This window comes from Rattus norvegicus, chromosome Y (genome assembly GCF_036323735.1).
Source record: "Rattus norvegicus strain BN/NHsdMcwi chromosome Y, GRCr8, whole genome shotgun sequence".
NCBI lineage: Eukaryota > Metazoa > Chordata > Mammalia > Rodentia > Muridae > Rattus > Rattus norvegicus.
The window spans coordinates 16589589-16605401 of record NC_086040.1 but is presented as its reverse complement, the minus strand read 5'-3'; positions in this window follow the sequence as shown (position 1 = coordinate 16605401).

Sequence of the window (15813 nt, the reverse complement as noted above, 5' to 3'; positions counted from 1 at the left end):
GTTTGTGGAACAAAGAACACTGGTATATGTTTTTTGGGTCTAAAATTTAATATAGCTACTAAAGAAATTAATATAAAACTGAAAACTGAAATTATTTGTGATCCAATAATACCACTGATGGAATATGTACCTGAAGGAATCTGTCTCCTCCAGTTATAACTACACGAATGTCTTTACCTTCCCGCTGTTTACAATATCCATGTTACAAAATTGGGAAAATAAATTGTATAGGCACTAACTTTATGTAACCATTAAAGAGCAAAATTACATCATTGGCATGGATATTGATGAAACTAGATATCATTGTGCCAGTTGAAAATTCAGAAGTATGAAGACAATTATCTAAATCTTATGAAAGTGGCCAACTGCTGTTTGTTTGACTTTGAAGCCTCTTCTATAGAAGGAAATTCAGATGTCCTATTATAAACACGGTAACATTTTTCCCATGTCTCACATGGCCATAGAGAGGATCCTACTATTCCTGTTTTGCTAAATGGCCATGTTGTCAACCAGCCTTCCAATTCTTATTGTTTTTGTCCATACATTACTGCTTTTATGAGCTGTGGTCAGAGAAATGTATAGGTGTACTGTGCAGCAATTACTGTAGATCTGTGTAACTGGTATAAGTGCTAAGACCGTGAGAAGAAGAAAGCTGAGCATAAGGCTGGGGAAACATTGCAGAAAAGGAGAATGTAAAAGACCCCCAGAGATGACCTTACCCTAAGGAGGAGACCCAACCGCCCAATGACCGAGCCTAGACCACTCGGATGCAATCAGCAAGAGGGTTTATTGGAAAACACAGGTACCTGTGGGCACAGACTCTTTGGAGGACTTGTGCCCCTCGCAGCTCCAGCTTGGGAGTTTTATAGGGTTTGGGAAGCAGAAGCGGGGGTGCAGAAGCAGATGCACAGTTTCAGGGATTGGTGGATTCAAACGAGGCACATAGACATGTTATCATATGATTGGCTATTTCACATGATGAGGTAATAAGGTATAGATACACACATTGGCAGGTTTGGGGCATCCTGAATGTCAGGGGCTGAGGGCTTATCTCTTCCTGCCAGGTGGCTTGTGAATCAGATCCGGTAATCCTGGTGTGTTCTGCATTACTTTTCTTTTATGATCTGTTAGTTCTAGCGGCAGGGCGGGGCTGCCTGGGCTTGCTGTTCACAGTGTTAAGCCCTGAGTCTGAATTTTGAAACTTACTCTTTTAACTTCATATTTTTAAACCTTAAATCTGTATAATTTTCCTTTCAAAGGCAGAATTTGAGGAGCGAGAGGATGAAATTGTGACATCTAGACATTACACAGTTATTGGACCTATGGACTCACTGCATCTACAGTCATATGAACAAGTCCTGTACATAATTAAGACAGTGGATTAGGGAAGATCCAAGCAGGCAGTACTCAGTGAACCAATGGATTATAAAGAAAATAAATCAGGAAAATATAAAGAACATGAATCTGGAAAGGGAATGTATCCAGAGAGAGTATAACCAAGTTAAGGATTGGTGATCAAGGTACATTCTTTACGTTTGTGAAGAATAAATAAAAATTCTAAAATAAGAAAAAAGTTCTGAGAATATATTAAGGATTTTTATATCCTATGGAAGTCATTTTTTCCCTAAAAGTAGAATAGAGTATCCTAACATTTGTTAAGTTGCAGAAAAGTCAGTGAAAAAACATACTTACATTGGTTCAGGGCATGTTGTCTGCATTACGGAAATATCAAACTGAGGCACATTAATCTGTACAGTTAATTTATATCAGCACTTCAAATAAAATAAAATGAAACACTGTGTAATGATCCACCAAAACCAAACTGCACACTGTGGATATAAATGCAAACCGAAAAATGTCCTGTTCTTAACCTCAACCATTTTACTTTATGAAACTCTGAATACTTATGAATATAAAAGTTCTAAGCTGATACTCAGCATATATTATGGTGTCTTTGTGACTTTTATGGTAAGACTTTTAAAGTTGCACATTGCCATCAATTATTATTATTTTAAAATCCTAGGACAACAAGATCTAAAATCCATGGGCTTTGGTCCTGACAGCCAGGGATTGCACTCTGTACATGATCACTTTATATTAATTAGCTAAACTCTGGAAGGCAATTTGCTGCCTCACAAAATTAAATTGATTAATTGCTATGGTTATGATAAGGGTTTTATGTGAGAATATATATAAATTTCTCATGAAAAAATTTGCTTTCTCTTGTGGTGGTTAGTTGGCTATTGATGAGCTTAAACCTCTTCCTTCCCAACATAGCACTTACAATAGATTATTTTTCACTGTCAATCCTAGACACAGTAAAGATAGAAAAAACACTGAAAATAGTATGGGCTTTGTTCTCTGTCCCAAAAGATCGTTTTTGTCTTCTTCTTCATCATCTTCACAACCACAACCAACATCAAGACCATCACCACTACCCCCACCACCACCATCATCAACATCAACATCACCATCTCATCTAATTTACATGAAATTGAATTTGGAATCTTGTTACACCAAAGGATGAAATGAGAAGTATTCTACTTGAAGAAGAGATGTTGATGAACACTAACTCCTGTACAGTCATTTTAATGTTATATGGACATTGCCAAATTTGCCTCAGATGATTGATTGAAATGCTAGCACTCTGTACACCAGGTTTTGAGAGTCCCTTAATGAAAGAATGGTCTTTAACAGCAAGGACTTCATTATCAGACTTTGATTTAACTCATCTACCAACAAAGTGAAATTGTCCCAAAAATAAAATAGTGCCTCTCCAGAAACAGATTTATCCACTGATACACATGTCCTTCTATTTGTTAATTGTCATGTTGATATGGGCTTAGGATACAATATATTCTGAATTATTAATGGTATTTTAGTATTATTTGGGTTAATTGTGAAAATTTCAAAGGATCATACCTATTGCATGATTGTATCCCATACAACATTTAATTTGATCTTGAAGAGTTTCATGAATACTGAAGTATCGAAAATGTATATCTTCCCATTGAAAATTTGTCACATCCATCATGTGAAACTCAGACTGGAGTTCAGTGGATTAATATCTCTGATAGCATTTAAAGTCTTTCCTACTGCAATATTGCAACTCTACAGAAGCTTCATTCCCATAGTAGTAGATCCAGATTGGCTGTAAACAAATAAGTCTCTGTGCGTTCGAAAGGGTTTAAAATATTTTCATTAACTTTTAATAGGAAATTAGTTAGGACTTTGAGAAAAGTGGGCAGAAAGGCCCTAGAAAGTACGTTTTTAAAATTATTTTAATAAAATTGACTTTTTCGTGTAATACATTTGAATTATGATTTCCTATCCCTCTACCCCCCCCCCCCGGTTCTATACCTCTCCTGTCATCTGTATCTACATTCTTCTGACTCTCAGTAGAAAACAAACAGTCATTTAAGGGATAAAAATAAAATCAAAGTTAATGAATTGGAGTAGAACAAAACAAGCAGATAGAAAAGAGCCAATGCAGGCTACAATAATCAGATACAGACACAGAGACACACACTTCCATTCACACACTCAGGAATTCCATGGAAACATAAAACCAGGGAAAATATATACACAAAACATACAGAGTAAAAATTAATAGATAAATAAACAAATAACAAAAGGAAAAAGACATTGTGAAGAAAAAGTCCTGACCCATTATGAGACAAGGATCCCCCAAAGATGTTGTTCAGTTCCCTTAGTGCTTTATATGCAGTCTACCCTTAAAATTAGTTTGTGTACCCAGTGAGATTCCCTTGGAGAAAATTATGTTTTCATTTTCAAATGATAACCCATTGGAGATAACTTCCAGTTTAGAGATAAGGTGAGATGCAGGGCTTGGCTTCTTTCAAGGGCTAATTAATAGGTAAGGAGATCTGTGAGGTTCTGTCCTCTGAGCATGATACAGTTGTGGCATTCAGGAACTCACAATAAGTACATCTATCTGAAAAGACCCTATACAATATTGACCCTGCCTATTCAAAGGAACTAAGCACAGTGCTGGAGAATAGAAAATTATGTAGCCACAGGTGTCTTACCAGTTGTTACGTGTATAGTTTCATGCACATGTTCACAGAAGGGGCTCAGGTTAAATCCAGGGGGTCATGAAGCAAAAAAAGATAAAGATATGCATGTGCTATGGGGATTTAGTCTAAAGATGGTATGTTGGTTGGGGCAGATAGGAGATTGTGAGTGTAGAGGGCTTCCATACATGTGTTGTGCATGTATGGAATTGTCAAAGAATAAATTGCTTTTTTCAAATTTCCAAATGTACCCACTAAGTACGGTTTGACAGACATTCTTTCAAATCTGATATGTTTGTATTTAAAATTGGGTCTCATTGTGTAGCTCAAATTGACTTAAAACTCCCAGTCTTCTTTCTACTGCCTCCCATACCCTTGTAGGAGGTTTACTCTACATTTACAAAATTACAGAATATATGTAAATCTTCTGTTTATGAAGTTTGATTACATAATGCAATATTTGTCATCTGTTTTTCATTTAACAGTATATCTTGTATATGTGACTGGGGAATTTTTCATGGAACATCATGCATTTAATAGATGGTAGCATACTCATTTGTTTAAATAATAACCTAGTGGTGGCATTCAGATTATTTTCATTTTCATTAACTAAAGTTTGCTACAGAAAATCAGCATGGACACTGATTCAGTACTGTGCTCAGTGGTGATTATTTAGATTATATTTTGTACAAATTACAAAACACGTTGTTGGAATGATGTCAAAGCTTATAAGTAATGTAATACTTGTATAAACACTGCCAAATTGCCATCTCAGAAGACTATAATCAATACAAATTACCATTAATTTTATATGAAAGGACCCATAGTATACCATTCAAAATTAAATGATACATATATTTTAAAACAGTATCAGTCTCTGACTTTTGTCAGTTGTTGAATTAGGGGAAGGATTGATGAAGTTGAAGTAGAGGGCAACTTCTACAGGAAGACCAGCAGTCTCAAATACTCTGGGCCTCTGAGATTTCCGAGACACTGACCCACCAAACAGGCAGCAAACACAAGCAGGTGTGATGCCCTGACACATGTATAGCTGAGGACTGCCTGGTCTGGACTAATCCTTGAGAGACTTGAGGCAACAGAGATCTGGGGAACATCCTCTTGGAGTCAGGGAAGGAAGAGGTGGCATGGGATGAGGACCTGGAGAGGGAATAATGGCAGGAATGTAAATGAATAAAATAAATTTTATAATAGTTCAGTCATAAATTCATATGCTCGTTTCTTTTTAACATCTACATTGCAATTCAATCGTGAAGTTTAGAGTTTTATGCTTACTGAACTTTTAATTGTTAATCCTTAATTGACTCTTTATGCTATTTGAGAATTTTCTCCATCCTTATTACTTTGCATCAACTGTGTTTGCATATGTAGAATGCTTACTACTCATTATTTTTGCAGAAAATAAATTCCTCTTTTTTTTTTATTTTAATGATCTGTTATGTGTGAACATCTATGTATAGACTTGTGCACATGAACACAGGCACCTGGGGAGTCCAGAAAGATGTCAGATTCCTTGTAGCTGCTTTTACAGCTGGTTGCAAGTGGCTTCATGGATGTTGAAAACTGAACGCGTTTGCTCTAAAGAGTAGTAAGTGCTCTTCACTACTAAGCTAATACTAAAATACTTATTCCATAATAATCTCAACCTATTTATAATTTTCTCATGTATTTCAGGGTATCTTGAACTTGAGACATCTTGCCATATTGTAGGTGCTGAGACTACCTTCAGGCATTATTTTTTCCAGCTTTCTTTACTTTATCATACTAAGATGTGTTGGAATGAATATGTTAATATTATGCAGTAAATCCTCCAAATATTTACTTATAGAACCTTGACTTAGTGTCTGTTTCTTTCCCCTTCAATGACTATATTAATTTTACAGTTTGCAGTTCTCTCTTTCTTTACACAATCGATGTGATGTGTGTTTCTTTCATATAGAATGAAGCAAAATCCTTTTAGTTTTTCTTTGAATAGTTAATGTACTAAGAAAATATGTTGAATTTTCCATTTAGAGGCCAATACAATACATTATTTCTTTAAAATGTTCCTAGAGCTTTGTTTTTTTTCTTATTATTATTGTTCTCATTAGTTTCATTATTAATAGTCTGTGTAAGCTTTTATGTGTTCTGGTCATGTAGTGAATATGGAAATCTTCAAACATATATGTGTAGGTATCAAATTAAGTTTCTTGGTTTTTCATGGCATAAAATTTTATCTGCTCAGCCACCTCACTGGAACACATGATAAAACATTAAGGTGACATATAGCTCCAGGCTGCTTTTATATATACAATGTTTTCATCATATTGCTTTTAAGAAATATTTTTGATTATTCTAATATATTTTGTTTTCCATAATTCTGTTGGTAAATCTAGTATGCTTATTTTAATATTTAGTTAATAATTTAATCATAGTTATAATGCACTTGATACCTAGCTAATATGAAATTATCTTAGACACATGTTGTTCATTATTACTATTCAATTTCAATGGCTCTATCTACAAAATGTCACTTGACTGAAGGCTGAGGAACAATACAGAAGAGGGGGCGAGAAGATTGTAAGAGACTAATGTTTACTATGAGATGGTGTCTCAAAGTAACACAGGAAATTACACTTATAACATCTCACTAACATGACTGCCTAAACAACAGCTGAGGAAGAGAGGGAATAGGGAAGAATGGAAGTCTAGTTTTCTTTCTGTTTCAACTCCTTCCTCCTCCTCCTCCTCCTCCTCCTCCTCCTCCTCCTCCTCCTCCTCTTCCTCCTCCTTCTCTTCTTCTTCTTCTTCTTCTTCTTCTTCTTCTTCTTCTTCTTCTTCTTCTTCTTCTTCTTCTTCTTTTCTTCTTCTTCTTCTTCTTCTTCTTCTTCTTCTTCTTCTTCTTCTTCTTCTTCTTCTTCTTCTTCTTTTCTTCTTCTTCTTCTTCTTCTTCTTCTTCTTCTTCTTCTTCTTCTTCTTCTTCTTCTTTTCTTCTTCTTCTTCTTCTTCTTCTTCTTCTTCTTCTTCTTCTTCTTATTCTTATTCTTATTCTTATTCTTATTCTTATTCTTATTCTTATTCTTCCTCCTCCTCTTCTTCTTATTCTTATTCTTATTCTTCCTCCTCCTCTTCTTCTTCTTTCTCTTCCTCTTCCTCTTCTTCTTCTCTCCGGGACCCACTCCCCCTCCCCACCCCCATCATCCTCCTTCCTATCTCTCTCTCTCTCTCTCTCTCTCTCTCTCTCTCTCTCTCTCTCTCCTTGTTGGCTATTTTCTGTTTACATTTCGAATGTTTTTCCCTCTCCAGGTTTTCAGTCCATAAGCTACTTAACCTCTCTCCTTACACTTCTGTAAGGGAGTTTACATTCCCACCCATGGCCTCCCCACACCTCCCCAAATTCCCCTACACTGGGGATCCAACCTTGGTAGATAAAAAGAGTTTCTCATTACAGTTTTTCCAAGGAAGGCCACACTTTGCTACATATGCAATTGTAACCATGGGTCAGTCCCTGTATACTCTTTCTCTTGTGGTTTGGTCCCTGGAAGCTCTGGTTGGTAGGCATTGTTATTATTATGGGTTTGCAAATACCTTCAGCTCTTTCAATCCTTTTTCTAATTCCTCCAACAGGGGTCTGATTCTCGGTTCAGTGGTTTGCTGTTTGTATTTGCCTCTGTGTTTGACATATTCTGGCTGTGTCTCTCAGGAGGGATCAATATCCAGTCATTGTCAGCCTGCACTTCTTAGCTTCATCCATCTTATCTAGTTTTGGCATAGGTAAAACATCTAGTTTCTATAGGTATGGGCTATATGTGGGCCAGGCGCTGAATGGCAGGTCCTTCAGTATCTGTTATAAACTTTGCCTCCTTATCCCCTCCTATGGGTATTTTGGTTCCCCTTTTAAAGAAAGAGTGAAGCATCTGCATTTTGGTCATCCTTCTTGAGTTTCATGTGGTCTGTGTATTGCATGATGGGTAATTCAAGCTTTTTGGCTAATATCTGATTATCAATGAATGCATATCAAGAGAGTTTTTCTGTGATTGAGTAACCTCACTCAGGATATTTTCTAGTTCATTCTATTTGCCTGGAATTTCATGAGATCATTGTTTTGATAGCTGAGTAATATTCTATAGTGTGGATGAACCACATTTCTGTAACTATTCCTCTGGTGAAGCCCATCTGGGTTCTTTCAGCTTCTGGCTATTTTAAATAAGGCTGCTATGAACACAGGCAAGTATATTTCTCTGTTGTATGTTGGACCATATTTTGGGTATATGCCAACGAGTGGTATAGCTGGGTCCTCAGGTAGTTCAATGTCCAATTTTCTGAGGAAACTTCAAACTGATTTTCAGAAGGGTTGTAACAGTCTGCAATCCCACCAAAAATGGAGGAGTGTTCCTCTTTCTCTACATCCTCACCAGCATCTCTTGTCACCTGAGATTTATATCTTCGCCATTCTGACTGGAATGCTGTGGAATCTCAGATTTGTTTTGATTTGAATTTCCCTGATGACTAAGGATGTAGAACATTTATTTAGCTGTTTTTTGGCCATTTGATAACCTTCAGCAGAGAATGTTTTATAACTCACTGTACCCCATTTTTAATAGGGCATTTTTGCTTTCTAGAGTCTAACTTCTTAAATTCTTTGTATATTTTGTATATTACCCACTATCAGATATAGGATTGGTAAAAATCTTATCCCAATCTCTTGGTTACAGTTTTGTCTTAATGACAGTGTCTTTTGCCTTACAGAAGCTTTGTTGTTTTATGAGGTCCTATTTGTCAATTCTTGATCTTAGTTCATTAGTCATTTGTTTTTTTTTTTTTTCAGGAAATTTTCTCCAGTGCCCATGTGACCGAGACTCTTCCATATCTTTTCTTCTATTAGTTTGAGTGCATCCGGTTTGATGTGTAGGTCCTTGATTCACTTGTACTTAAGCTTTGTACATGATCATGAAAATGGAATAATTTGCATTCTTCTACATGCTAACTTCCAATTGAACCAGCACTATTTTTGGAAAATGCTATGTTTCTTCCTTAGGATGGTTTTTATCTCCCTTGCCAAATATCAAATAATAGTTGTGTGGGTTCATTTCTGGGCCTTCAATTCTATTCCACTGGTCTATCCATCTGTCTCTTTACAAATACTATGCAGTTTTTCTCACTATTGCTCTGTAATACTGCTTGAGTGCAGGGGTATGATTCCCCCAGAAGTTCTTTTATAGTTGAGGATAGTTTTAGCTATCCTGGCTTTTTCTTATTCCAAATGAATTTGCAAATTGCTCTTTCTATCTCTATTAGAGAGAAGTGAGTAGGAATGTTGATAGAGATTGTATTGAATGTGTACATTGCTTTTCGCAAAATGGTCATCTCTACTATATTAATTCTATCAATCCATGAGCATGGAAGCTCTTTCTATCTTCTGAGATCTTCCTCAATTTCTTTGTTCAGATACTTGAACTTCTTTTCATACTGATCTTTCACTTGCTTGGTTAAACTCAACCCAAGATATTTTATATTATTTGGGTGTATTGTGAAGTGTGTGATTTCATTATTTTCTTTCTCAGCCTGTTTATCCATTGAGGAGAGGAAAGCTACTAGTATGTTTGAGTTAATTTTATACCCTCACACTTTGCAGAAGTTATTATCAGTTTAAGAAGTTCTCTGGTGGAACTTTAGGGGTCACTTAAGTGCACTATCAAATCATCTGCCAATAGTGATATTTTGATTTCTTCCCTTCCAATTTGTATCCCTTTGTTTTCCATTTGCTGTCTGATTGCTCTGGCTATGACATGGAGAACTGTATTGAATAAGTAGGGAGAGAGTGGGCAGCCTTGTCTAGTCCCTGATTTTAACGAGATTGCTTCAAGTTTCTCTCCATTTAGTTTGATCTTAGCTAGAGGTTTGCTGTGTATTTCTTTCACTATGTGGAGTTATGGGCCTTCAATTCCTGATCTTTCCACGACTTTTATCCTGAATTGTGGTTGAATTTTGTCAAATGTTTTCTCAGCATCAAATGATATGACCACGCCTCCTTATCTTTGAGTTTGTTTACATGTTGGATCACGTTGATGGTTTTCTGTATATTAAAACATCACTCCATCCCTGATCATTATGGATGAATGTTTTGATGTTTTTTAGATTTGGTTTGCAAGAATTTTATTTAGTATTTTTGCATCAATATTCATAAGGGAAATTGGTCTCAAAATCTCCTTCTTTGTTTGGTCTTTGTGTGGTTTAGGTATAAGAGTAATTTTGGCTTCATAGAAGGAATTTGGGAGTGCTCCATCTGTTTCAATTTTGTGGAATAATTTGGACAGTATTTTTATGAGGTCTTCTATGAAGGTTTAATAAAATCCTGCACTGAACCCATCTGGGACTGGGATCTTTTTGGTTGGGAGACATTTAATATCTACTTTTATTTATTTAGGATTTATGGGGTTGTTTAGATGGTTTACTTGTTTCTGATTTAACGTTGGTACCTGGCATCTGTCTGCAAAATTGTCCATTACCTCCATATTTTACAGTTTTCTTGAATATAGGCTTTTATAGTGGAATCTCATGGTTTTGTTAATTTGGATACTGTCTCTTTGAGCTTTTGTTAGTCTGGCTAAGGGCTTGTATATCTTGTTTTTCTCAAAGAAACAGCTTCTCGTGTTGTTGATTCTTCGTAAAGTCCTTTTTGTTTCTACTTGGTTGATTTCAGCTCTGAGTTTAAGTATTTCCTGCCTTCTACCCCTCGGGTATACTTTTTTTTTTTTTGTTCTAGAGCTTTAAGGTGTGCTGTCAAGCTGCTAATATATGCTCTCTTCTGTTTCTTTTCCCAAGCACTCAGAGATATAAGTTTTCCTCTTAGCACTGCTTTCATTGTGCCACATATATTTGGGAATGTTGTATCTTCATTTTCAGTAAGTTCTCTTTAATTTCTTTCTTTATTACTTCTTTTACCAAATTCTCATAGAGTACAGCATTATTCAACTTCCATGTATAGGTGAGGTTTCTGTCATTATTTTTATTGTTGAAGACAAGTCTTAGTGTGTGATGATCTTGTAGAATGCATGGGATTATTTCTATCTTCCTGTATATATTGAAACCCGTTTAGTGACCGACTATTTGGTTAATTTTGTAGAAGGTTCCATGAGGTTCTGAGAAGAATGTATATTCTTTATTTGTAGGATGGAATGTTCTATAAATATCTGTTAAATCCATTTGGTCCATAACTTCTGTTAGTTTCTCTACATCTCTGTTGAATTTCTGTTTCCATGACCTCTCCAGTGATGAGAGTGATGTGTTGAAATCTCCTACTCTTAACATGTGCGGTGCAATGCATGATTAGAGTTTTTTTTTTTTTTTGAATGCAGGTGAACTTTCATTTGGAGTATAGATACATATGATTGAGAGTTCATGTTGGTGTGTTTTTCCTTGGATGAATGTGAAGTCATCATCCTCTTTATCCTCCTTAGTAAGTCATATCCTTCCTTATCTTTTTTTAAAGACTTTTGGTTGAAAGTTAATTTTATTTGACATTAGAATCCAACTTCAGCTTGCTTCTTCAGGCAATTTCCTTGGAAATGGCTTTTCCAGACATGTACTCTGAGGTGATATCCATCTTCTTCTCTGTGGTGTGCTTCCTGCCTACAGCAAAATGCTCGATACTCTTTATGTATCCATTCTGGGAGTCTGTGTCTTTTCATTGGGGAATTGAGTCCATTGATGTTGAGAGATATTTATTTTTCTAGTTAGAGGTGGAATTATCTTTGTTTGTCTCTCATTTTCTTTGCAAGGAAATTATATTCTTGTTTTCGGTGTGATGTATTTTCTCTCCTTGTCTTAGAGTTTTCCATTTATTTTCTTTTGTAGGCCTGCATTTGCGGAAAGAGATTTCATAAATTTGGTTTTGTCATGGAATGACTTGGTTTCTCTGTCTATGTTACTTGATAGTTTTACTGGATACAATAACCTGGTCTGGCAATTGTGCTCTCTTAGGGTCTATTTGACATCTGTCCAGGATATTCTCACTTTCACAGTCTCTGATGAGAAGTCTGGTGTAATTCTTATAGGTCTGACAATATATGTCACTTGGACATTTTTCCCTTGCTGCTTTTAATATTCTTTCTCTGTTTTCACATTTGGTGTTTTGACTATTATGTGATGGGAGGAATTACTCTTCTGCTCCAATCTATTTGGAGTTCTGTGTGCTACTTGTTTGTTTATGGGCATCACTTTCTATAGGTTAGGAAAGTTTTCTTTTTTAATTTTGCTGAAGGTATTTACTGGCCCATTAAGTTGGGAGTCATCTCATTCTTCTATACCTATTAACCTCAGGTTTGAACTTTTCATTTTGTCCTGGATTTCCTGTATGTTTTGGTACAGGAATATTTTGTTTTCCATTATCTTTCCATGATTTCTATGGAATCTCCTGCCCCTGAGATTCTCTCTACTATCTCTTGCATTCTGTTGGTAATTCTTGTATCTACGTCTCCTTGTTTCTTCCTTTGTTTTTCTATCTCCATCTTTGTCAACTTTTTGCATTTTTTATTATTTCTATTTCTAATTTCAAGTCGTCCACCTGTTTGGTAATGTTTCCAGTAATTCTTTCATGGGTGTTTGTGTTTCCTCTTGAAAGGCTTCTACTTCTTCACTTGTGTTTTCCGGCATTTTTCTAAGGGAATTCTTTAGGTTTCTCTCAAAGTCCTCCATCATTATCAACAAATGTGTTTTTAAATCTAAATCTTTCTTTTATGGTGTGTTTAAATATCCAGTATTTTCTTTCGTTGGATAACTGGGCTCTGCTGATGCCAAGTAATATTGGTTTTTGTTACTTAGGTTTCTTCGCTTGCCCCTAGTAATTGGGATGTCTTTAGTGGTCGCTTCTCTTGCTGCTTCTGAGAGTGACTTGTCCCTGCTGTAGTCCTCTGTGTCAGCACTGTTGTAGAACTCTTTTCTTGTTTTCTTTCAGTCTTTCCTGTGAACAGGTGTTCTGTTCCCATGTGTGTAGGCACTCCAGGAGACCTTCTTCCAGCTGTAGGCAGAGGTAGGAATCAAATGATCATGACCCTAATTGTTCCTGTTTGTCCTTGCACTCCATGGGCAAAGTTGGTACTGTGCAAAACCCTCTTGGGTCTGTACGGTCTGAAGGTGGTTATTCTCCTCTGACTTCTCAGGAATATCCACACTCCTGAGGGTCCAGCTCTCTCCCCTATGGGATTTGGGTACAGTAAACTGTTTGGCCATTCAGTGGAGTACTCGGTGTAGACCAGAATCCTGGGTATGGGTAGCAGAGTGCTGCTATATCCCTGTGTCCAAAAGCACTGTTCAATTTCTCTTTGCATCAGGGATGTGGGCTGAGGTGAGCAGATGTGTCAATCTGTCCTGCACCCTCAGGATTTCCCGTGAATCATTTTTATTTCACAAATTTAAATGTAAATATAATATTCTGGTTCTTGAGTTGATTTTCTGGAAATTTAACTGGGAGAGGAAAGCCCTCACTCTCTAACTAGAGAGCTACCTATCAAATACAGAAACTACTAATGAAAAGGAAGTTTCTTTAAAAAAGTTTGAAATAATAAAAAGTATTCATTTGCTGTGTTAGCTGTGGGAAGGTTGTTTATTTGTCTTTGTTTGTATTAATTTAATATGGAGTAATATTTACTACATCAAAATAAGTGTGAAATGCATAACAATAGAATCCTCTGCATTCCAGCAATTTTTCTACAAGAGCAGAGTTCCCTGAGAGGTCAATCACATACAACAGACCTTCTGCTTCATAATTGTCAGAGTTTTAAGTCTGTCTCTTGTTCTCTACATTTAGATTTTTATAACATTGCATGAATGGGTGCAGATCTAATCTAATAGATGTAATAAGCTAGTATAACTGACTATGTCTCCTGCCCCCATGAGAAACTATGTATTGTTTTGCTTTTTTGTTGTTGTTGTGTGGGGAGCTGTGTTTTTCATTATCACCAATAGAAAATTAATCTAGTTATGAATTAGTGAGTAGAAACGAAATTTATGTATGATGATGAGAAATTCGCCAAAATAGAGTGTACACAAAGGTAAATCTGAAATGTGTGTGGGTAGACATGCACACATACATGCTCATGACCAATGTAGCTGACAAGCATTCCACACCCGGTCAACTTTAGGGATTTGGGAAATTAACTTATTTCATACAGAAGCAAACTCATGGGGAATACATTTTTTTCTTAGCTGTGTCTTTAAATGACCAAATGGTGAAACAGGATGTAAACAAGTACTGTTACCCTTCATTGTTGTTTACACTAACATTTTATTCATATACAATCTCCATGTGCTCTTTCTCCATTCTGTTTCTCTGTGTCTGTGTTTCTGCATGAATATATAGGCACTCATGTTTATGTGGCATACGTGTGAGTGTGTGTGCATGTGTGTGTACATGTGTGTTTGTGTGTGTGTGTGTGTGTGTGTGTGTCTTATATGGTATTTGTAATCGTAGGTAACATGTGTATTTATTGGAAATACTGAAATTCACATTTGAATTGTGGATCAACCATGCAACTGATCTACTCATATATCTCTGAAATCCCATTATATCAAGTGAATAGAGAGAGAATCTAATAGTCTGGTGTTATCCCCTATTCTACCCTTGTCAGGAAAAATATTTTTTTGCAAGAAAACCCAAACTTCAGCAAAGACATATACACCCCACAAAACAGGAAAGGTTATGTCATTTGAAGGGAAAAGATATCAGACTGAGAGAAAAATGAGTTAGCCACATCTCCAATAATTTACAGACATGAGATTGAACTTTAGAAGATAAAATGGGAAGGGACAGGCAGAATCCCTTAGGAGCCAAAATAAGCTAAACACTGGAGCTTCTCATTACAAGAGAGCTCATGTATTGGTAAGGATTGTAAACATAATGATAAGAACTTTGAAGACCATACTCAGTCTCTATGTAAGGCTACAATGTGAACAAGATAAAAAGTAGTCACCACTACAGTGCTAACAGCTACTTACAAGTTACAGTGTGGAAAAACAGAGTGTAACTGTAGAAAGAAGAGAAGGATGATATCTCAAAACAGACAAGGCTCTGCTGGAATTGAACAGCTTTCCATGTAAGTAACCAAACAAGCACACACACAACAGCTCCCCGATGCAAAAGTGAGCAAATAGAAATGAACAGTATAGGTACTATGTTTACAGAAATACAGGCAATTTGGTAGAATTTTAAGATGTTGAGATGAAAGAATAGGAAGAAATTTCTATCAAGCCAGGCACCATGTCTTGCTCTTAGAATACTTACATTCAAGAGACTGAGGGAGAGGAATTAGGAATTTCAGGTTAGCCTGGAGAACATATGAAGACACAACCTCTTTTTTCTCTTTTTTTAAATTTATATCAATAGTCTGATTGATAGAATATCATGAACAATATTAAGAAAACAGAAATTTAATGCCTATTCAGTGATACTTTCACTAAGAAAACATGTTCTATAAAGAGACAGGAATTATTAAGTAACAGATAACAGCTGCCATATTGAAAGATGCAGCATGAAGGGTTATGATCCTGTTTGGTTGATCCTTCTTCTCTTTCATGGCTCAGATGCGTCTCTGACAACGTCATTATTGGGCAGACATCTAGATGTTCCCTGGCTTTAAATTTATGTATGTAAACCAGTAATCATTTTTTATACTATGATTATATGATTTTAATTTATCTTCAAAAATGATGAGTCTTGAGGAAATAATACGTTTATTGTGTGGGTTTGAATATTCATAATAGCAATCAGATAATGATCTGGGAC